We start from the raw sequence: 8,539 nt of genomic DNA, 5'->3' as shown, positions 1-8,539 counted from the left end.
GTTTGTAGCGGGCAATGAGGTTCTTCTCATCCTGGATGCATTGCTCGGTTACCCGGACCTTTGCCTTGAGGTTTTCTAACTCCTTCTCCAGAAGTTGAAGCCTTTGAGAATGTGCAGAAGTGTCAGTTTTGGCGTCCAGAGCCGCCTTTTTCTTGTTGAGTAGTCAGCACCTCTCGGCAATATCGGCTTTTAAGGGGGCTTGTGAGCGACGAGCTTCAATCCTTTGCCGAGCCTTTTCTACCTTCACCTGAAAGAAGGGAAGATGTCCGGTTGGCCAGAGCTTGAGTTGAAGGATTTCTGAAAGTTGGGGCTTGATCTCCTCAAGAATTTGCCTCACTTCGTTGGAGTCTTGGGCCAAAGTATCAATTGGGGCTGAGAGCAGGTCCTTTATGCGGAGAAGTTGGCTAGTGATACCAGTCGGCTGTGGTTGATGATCATCTGTTTCGAGTATGGCCGAGCCAATGGATGCGGGGTCAAACAAGAGCAGCTTCAAGAGGTTCAAGTCCTGAAAGAAGGCTAAAAAATTAGTACGGTACAGGGAGAGGAAGATGCAAACGACTTAGAGATATAACGCACCTTGTCTTGAGAAGGATTGATAGCCGATGAGGTGACAATCGGCTCCTGTAGATCCTGAAGGTTGACCAAAGTGTCAACTATCGTTGCAAGACTCTCTGGAGTCTCTAGGATCGGATCCTGGAGGTTGATCAAGATGTCGGCTGTCGTCGCAGGATTCTCTGGAGCCTCTAGGGTTGGATTTTCTTGGTGCACTTGCTCTTCCCCGGAGGATATATCCACGATATCAGCCTGCAAGCAAGGGAAGAGTAATTGAGTTGAAGTGTACCTGTTCAGAGGACCAATTCTAAAGGGACAACCCGAACCTGGTTGATGTTGGGAGCTTCTTGATCGGTTGAAGATGGTCTGACCTCCTTCCAAACCTTCCTACAAATCATCTTCCTCGCCTTAATCGGGGCTCGAGGGGCAGCAACGTTGAAAGCTCATTTTCGCTTGGAGGCCGATTTCGTAGAATCAGGCTGAATCCGCATCATGACCTTCGATAGGGGAGGCGCTTTCTTGCCAAAGAGGGCTAGGGAGCAGCCGGTAAGAACTTGAAAGTGGAGTCATCATCATTCTTGGGCTCCGGGCCATCCTCCTGCTGCAAAGAAAATAAATGGAATTAGAGAAGGGGTCAAGCAGAATCATGAAGAAGTACTAAACTGATGGTATTACCTCTTCCTCAGGGGCTTCATACTCAGCATCAATCTACTGCAGCATTGGCCCCAAGGCTTTCGGAAAGACGTGAGTCTTCCACATTGACCACCAATTTTCAAAGCCAATAGCCGAAAAAGTTAATGATTAGTCAACGGGGATTGGGATGTGAAGATCAGTGAACAGGCTATAGCATCTTCGACAGGTGAGAATATCAGGCAGATCAGCTCTACTTATTGTCAGATGGTGAAGGAAGAAGTGGAGAGGAACTTGCCCAAGACCAAATTGTCGGGCTGCAAGGACCGGCTGGTAAAACTCATAACCTGGCTTGATGATTCTATTGGAGGTGCTCATGCCAACTGAAAGGAAGCAAGGGCAAATCATGATATAGTATAAATGCCGAGTGCTATCATCATCGCCAAAGTGAGCCAATCTGAAGGTGATTGGATTCTCAAAGATTTCAGAATCTGTGTAAGGAAGGAAGATTGGGTTGTCCAGGCCTTAGTAGAATATCTTAAACCAGCTTGTGGCATTTGTAGGGTTCAACTTGCTACCAGGAAGACTGTACAAAGCTTGACCAAAGCTGGTACACATGATTTGCCTCCCACTCTGATCTGGAAAGGAGTTATTGGCCAAAACAGGGAAGTTTGGTATGTGGTTCTGAAAATATAAGTGAGCCCATAACTGGATGAACCACCAGGGACCACCGGTTCTGAGTTTCTTTTGGGTAAGCAAGCTCGAAGACATCAGGTGAAGATATCTATAGACTTCCCCGAGGAACAATTTACCAAGGCCAACAGTATTACCTTTGGCTAGTTCATATGCTAGAGAGAGGTAGTTTTTGGTTGGGGCATGGGAAGGACTGCAAAATAGGAAGTGTTCCAACCAGAGATTCAGAAAGGCCATATGGTCTTTCTCAGTTACAGGGCCTTTGGTTTTGACATGCTAGTTCAGGTAGGCACCCCAGTTTGTGCATTCTATTTTGGAGGACAATTTAAAGGGACCTCAGGCAGTCTGAAGGCAGAGGGGCTGGACGATGCAATCTCCAAGCCAGTAATCATCATCACATCCATAAGAGTTGGAGTCATCAGCCCATGGCCAAATAAAAAGCAGTTCAGGGCATCCGACCAAAAACAGCCGATGGTTTTCAGAAGATTTTCATTCTTCTCAAGGAGGGATAATAACAGAGACAGAGCATAAGCTATTCCTATGGTTTCCCATGTGGGCTGGTAGGCTTTTGCTACTCTGTTGTACCAAGATACCCAGCCCTCGGGAGGATTTGGCCAAGCACGCAGGCTGTCGGCCTAGGAATCTAAATCTATGCTTTGGTTTACAAATGGGATCCTGTTAGCCTCACAAGAAATCAAATCTACTGGACTCTCATAAGAACGATGTCCAAGACAAAAGGAATTGGGGGAAGAAGGATGCGGCAAAAGAATGTCTGAAACCTGAAGAATCGATAAGAGTCAAATAACCGGAAAGGATCATTTAATGATTCAAGAGATCGAATAATTACTTCATTAAATTAGCAAAAGGTCGGAGTTTTACCTTCAGACCAAGGACGCCCGCATCGGCATTCGAGAGTTCCATCATCTGAAGCTCCAACGGAGATCGAAGGCTCAAAAACTGGATCTAGGGTTTGTTTCGCGAGTTTTGAGTTCACGCTCTGAGGCTTTGGTCTAGGTTTTGCGATTGGATTTATGAGCAAGGGTTTTGGAGAGCAACTTGGATTCGGGAAATCTGTGTAGATCTATTTCGGGAAGGTTCCAGATTTAAGCAAGAGATGGAATTGGGTCAGGGATCGACTCAGATCCGGATCGGCACTTTGAGGGAAAGGACCGATGCATTGCCATCGGCTCCCGATAAATCGACTTCTTGACAATTGCGGATTAAAATGAAAGGACTTCATTCATAGGGGAAACTAGTACAAAAGGGGAGCCGATTGTTCCTAAAGCCAATCTATCGGCTTGATCCTACGATCTACCACCAGTGGGTGCCTAAGACTTTGCGACGCTTGATCGGAGGGGCTGCGCTGGCGTCGCTATCGTCGTCGCTGCCGTCGTCCCCGCCATTGTCACCGCTGTAGCCGCTGCTGTCTTCGGTCTCTTCATCATCATCATTGTCATCTTCCTCCGATGACCCGTCATGCAGGAAGCCTCCATCCACCGAGTCTTCCTCAGTTGATGGGGCATCGACTTCTTCCTCCGAGGAGGAGAAGTCCCCCTCCTAGGACATGTCGTCGTCGTCATCTTCATCCAGTTCCCCGCAAGGAGGAGCTGGAGATCTTCGCCGTTGGTCAGGGATTCATCATCCTCTGACCAATCTTGGAAATCCCACTCCTCTGCATCCCAGTGCAGAGGAGCGTAGGCCTCATAAGCAGCAATGGGGTCGAACTCTGGGGTCATCTCTCGGGTTGTCTCGGATTCAAAGGAGATGACGGAGGAAGTAGAGGATGAGGAAGCCATTGCAAGAGAAAGAGGGGCATACTAGTGCAGTTGCTAATGGCTGAAGGAAGGAGATGAGTGAAAAAGAAATCTACTAGGAGCAGGCTTATAAAGGTAGGAGTGGAATATGAATCGGCACCATGACAGTTTCTAAGGAGTTAGATGCAAAGTAGTCACATCGCGTGGAAGTGGAAGCGGCACGTGTGTACGGATTTTGGAAGTCGAAAAGGCGAGGCGATGGAAAGGAAAAAATAGTTTCGGAATAATTATTGCCGAAACCAGGGGGCATGTGTTATCGCCATAATTTGGCTGGGCCAGAAGGTGGGCCGCGAGCAAGATGGGCTCAAAGAATAATTGTAATGGGCTTGTGAATCGGCCCTTGCGCGGGTGTTTTAAGGCCAGGATTGGCCATGTATCTAGATAGGTGTGTGCGTTTAAGTTAGTTTAGATAGAGATAGTCAAGATTCGTATCGTAGTTGGTCAGGATTAGTTAAGAGAGGCAAGTCTCCGGACTATAAATATGTACCCTAGACTACGAATGAAACAACAACAACCATTCGCAAACAACTCTCGGCGCATCGCCACCCCTATTTTAGGGTTTCTCTCGGGTAAGTGCTATGCAGCCCCGATCAAGCGTGATCGGGGCAGAAACATTTCTACCTATTTATCTTTGTGTTTCTCGTACTGAAGCATTGTTGATGGCGAGTAACACTAGTTATCTTAATGCTTATAGGGATGCATCGGCTTTTCATACTGTATTCATGCGTTGCTTGTCTCCTGTAAACGTTTAGCTGTCCTTGTACCCGATCTCGGCTGTAAGGGCAGCACCTTGCTCTATTTCGATTAGTAGATCTAATCTGTTATGGTTAGTCTTTGTTCATCAAAGATTTAGCTTAATATCCGCATGGTTAGGCCCTTCAAACGAGTTAAATGATCCGGCAGTACGTTTGATGCTTTATATTAATCTAAAGAGAGATTGTTTCGGGAATCGGATTTCTGTTGGTTTTTAGGCCTCTATTTAGGTTGTTATTTTGTTATCTTTCGTATTTGTTAGGCTTAACTATGTGTAGGATGTTCCGGTTATTTGGTGAAAGATTTAACCGTCGTAGATTGAATTAGCTTATTGATTACAGAGCAAGCTTATATTAGTATCAGATATACGCGCTTTGTTTAGATATATATAGATCCGATCTGATACTGGAAGACAATCGGCTCTTTACAGCCGATATCGGGGATCACCCAATGAGCTGATCATGGCTTAGACTAATGTTCGAACGTGTTTGTGCATGTAGGGAATTAACTAAAATCATTTCTACACCTTCCTGATCAGGTACAAGGTCAGGTGGCATGCCTAGCAACCCAGACGCCAGGTCATGTGCCGGATCCTGAGCCGTTGACCGAGGGACCGGGACCCACCAGCAGTCCCGGGAGCCTCCCGGCTCCTCGTGTTGCCTGTCGCTGCCCGCCGGTGGGTTCTGACCGACAACACCATATTATATGTTACCCCAATTTATACCATTGAATATTCAACCAAGATTTGACTATCAACCTACCTATTCTATAACTGCCACCTTCCCTGCGGAAATATAAATACTATACCCTGGAATACTCTTGGGTAAAATGCTATGACAATATTCCATGCGCTTGCGGATTTATCTGTGACATAAGAAATTCCAATGAGCATTTCTGGCACCACTGCTGGGGACTACCCGCTATGGTGATGACATTAAGAAATGTCAATAAGCATTTTTGGTGCCGTTGCCGGGGAAGGCACTGGTTAAAAAGAATAGATAATGTTGATGATCAATCTCTTAGTTGATATTCATTGCTTAAACAGGCTAACTTGGCTTTGCTTTCTATCTTTGATGTGAAAACAAGGTAGTGTAAGATCGGTTTCAATCTGCCGCAAAATTTCACTTAGGATCCGGAGTCACTTTTGAGAAGAGTTCGACCTCGTGTTGTAGCTGCTCAGATTTCACTAGCTCCTCAGATTTCACTCTCGTCAGTCGAACCAGTCATGATTGCGCCATCCAGTTCCAATGATATGGCCCAGAAGACACTCCATGAGTTCTCCGCTCCTTCTGCTAACAATGTTCCGGTTGGGCTGTTTGTCAATATGGGAGAGGTGAATTTCGAGATCAAGATGGGTCTCATTACGATGGTGCAGGCCAGCCCATTTTGTGGCAAGGCCAATGAGGATGCTAGTGCACATCTCCAACAATTCTTGAAACTCTGCAGCGCCTTTGTTATTAAGGGAGCCACTCAAGACGCAGTCCGGCTCCGACTGTTTCCATTCTCCCTTTTGGGGAGGATGAAACAATGGTTTTATTCTAACATAAGTACTGTGGACACTTGGGAGAAGTGTACTAAGGCATTCCTAGCGAAATTCTTCCCAATGGGCAAAACCAATGCCCTTTGTGGAAGAATTACTAGCTTCCAGCAGGCATCAAATGAATCAATTCTTGAAGCATGGGAGCGGCTTCAGGAGTACATCCTAGCATGTCCTCACCACGGGATGGACGATTGGCATATTGTGAAGAATTTCTACAATGGGCTGACTTCGACAACCCGCGACCACATCGCCGCTGCTGCAGGTGGTGCTTTCTTCTCGCTAACCACTGATAGGGCCAAAACCTTGATCGAGAAGATGGTGTCCAACCAAGGTTGGAATGATGAATGTCTCCAACCACGCCAGCGGGGTATGCACACCGTCAAGGAGACGGACATGCTCGGTGCGAAACTTGACCTCCTCCTCAAGATGATAGAGGAACGTCCCCAAGATAAGGCTCCAACGCAAGCACTCCAAGCTTGAGACGCTCACATGACATGCGAGGTCTGCGGGAACACCGGACATTCGGGGAACGACTACCTAGAAACCCAAGATGAAGTCATGTACATGAACAACAACAACAACGGGTTTCATCCACAAGGAGGTCTGGGGTGGAGCCAGTCGCACCCCTACTACCAAGGAGGTAATGGTAATTCAAATTCATTTAATCCTAACCTACCTACCTTGCGAGATCTTGTCTTCAGCTAGGCAAAAGTTAATGAATCACTGCAAAAAAGATGGCTGCTAACGACAAGACTTTGGAGACCATTCAAGCGAAGATGGATGGCATGTCCTCTGCTATCAAGAACCAGCTAAGCTTCAACAACATGCTTGAAACTCAACTAGCTCAGTTGGCTGCTGCTGTCCCCTCTGCTGAGATAGGAAAGATTCCGAGGTAACCCGAACCTGCTCTAGAAAGCGTTAATGCAGTGACCGCTAGATGGGGTAAGCCATCACGGGGTCATATTTTACTAACTATGCAGAGAAGCTCACATGCCCAAGAAGAGGTCGATGGGGTGAGCTAGCAGCATCAAAGATAGAAGATCCAGGATGTCCAGTGATCAGCTGTTCAATATATGATTGCTACTTGGAGCAAGCTCTATGAGACCTTGGAGCAAGTGTCAACATCATGCCCAGGGTAACGTTTGAAAGGTTAAGCCATCCGGCTCTTTCCCCAACATGTATGTGTGTACAGCTAGCAGACTTGACGATACAGTACCCCGAGGGGATCGTAAAGAATCTCCTGCTACGAGTCAAGGATTCATTCATCCTAGTGGATTTCGTAGTCCTTGATATGGAGGAACAGATCTACCAAATTCATCAAGATGCCAAAGGGCAGGGAATATGGGCTAAGCCAGAATGGTTTGAAGATTGGGAAATACACCATCCTCCTACCACGGATCCAACACCCACGCCACCGAAATTAAAGAAGAATAAGAGAGTGTGGCGCAAGAAGAAGACATCGTCATCCTCAACCTACTCTTCAGACATGGATGACTTGACCTCAATTTAAACAAGTAAGGAGAGGGTCCTACTCATCGGGCTTTAAACCAAGAGCTAGCTTGTTCAATAAGTAAAAATAAAATGTACAAAAACCACAAAAATATTTATTTGCTTAATTTCCCTTTCATATGCACGGTAGGAATGTTCTAGCTGCTCAAAGTTGAAAGGATGAATAATTGTTATGTCTAGCTTGCGTGCTTATGCTTGTCTTAAAGCTTAGTGTTCCCTTGAGTTTTGAGTTCGTTGGCTAATTTAAACCTTTGCCATGAACATGAAAGTCTTGTAGGTTGCAAGTGCTCTTTCCATGTCTAAGTTGTTGTCAGCATAGATATGGTAAGTAGAGCTTTACAATCTCTTTTTGAGTGAGACATGAAATCTGGAGTTTTGGTTTTCAAAATAAAAAGGCAAGTTCCTCAATGATGATAATTTCCTACTAGAGCCATATGTTACACATATTGAAAATCCTATACATATGCTACTTGTTGTTTCATTGAGCTTTGTCAACTTGTCGTGACCCTAGTGAGATTCCTTTCATGCTCTCTTGATCAAGATCACGCACACTCCACCATTACTTTCAAAATTCCTACACCAGGAATTAGCATCATCCATCCATCCACAAAATAAATACTCCATGTGTTGTGAGATCTCTCTCCAAAGTATTCCTGCAAAAGAGAAAATGGAGACATGGTTATCCCAAAAAGAAAAAAAAGAAGACATGCCAAGAAGCAGGACCAAAACAAAGAGAAAAGAAAAAAAAGAAGGAGAAGGGGTAACCATATCCAAAACAAAATAAAGGAGAGAGGGCTCATACAAAAAGGAGTATTCATATCACCATCCATCCACACACGTGCACATCTTGATGTTGATATTATGATTTCATTCTCCATGTATCCACTTGTTGACCTTGCAAATATGAGATACATGTATGCTCTCTCACTTCTCCCTACCTCGAGCTCCACAAAAAGCTTTAGTAATTGGAGGAACAGGAGAGATAAGAAATCGTTTGGTGAGTAATCATACACATTGAGCATTCCAAGAGATCATTTGAGGAACTTGG

The 8,539-nt window shown here is 45.5% G+C and overlaps 1 non-coding gene across 1 annotated transcript; it reads right to left on the bottom strand.

Annotated features, from left to right (window-relative positions):
- Positions 1–6,060: 6,060 nt before the first annotated feature.
- On the bottom strand, positions 6,061–6,167 carry LOC112883654. Its single transcript, XR_003226909.1, has one exon. It is a non-coding gene; the product is annotated as a small nucleolar RNA R71 (small nucleolar RNA).
- Between the last annotated feature and the right edge of the window lie 2,372 nt (positions 6,168–8,539).

Source organism: Panicum hallii, chromosome 2, assembly GCF_002211085.1.
Source record: "Panicum hallii strain FIL2 chromosome 2, PHallii_v3.1, whole genome shotgun sequence".
Classification (NCBI taxonomy): Eukaryota; Viridiplantae; Streptophyta; class Magnoliopsida; order Poales; family Poaceae; genus Panicum; species Panicum hallii.
This window is presented reverse-complemented; position numbering and strand designations above follow the sequence as displayed.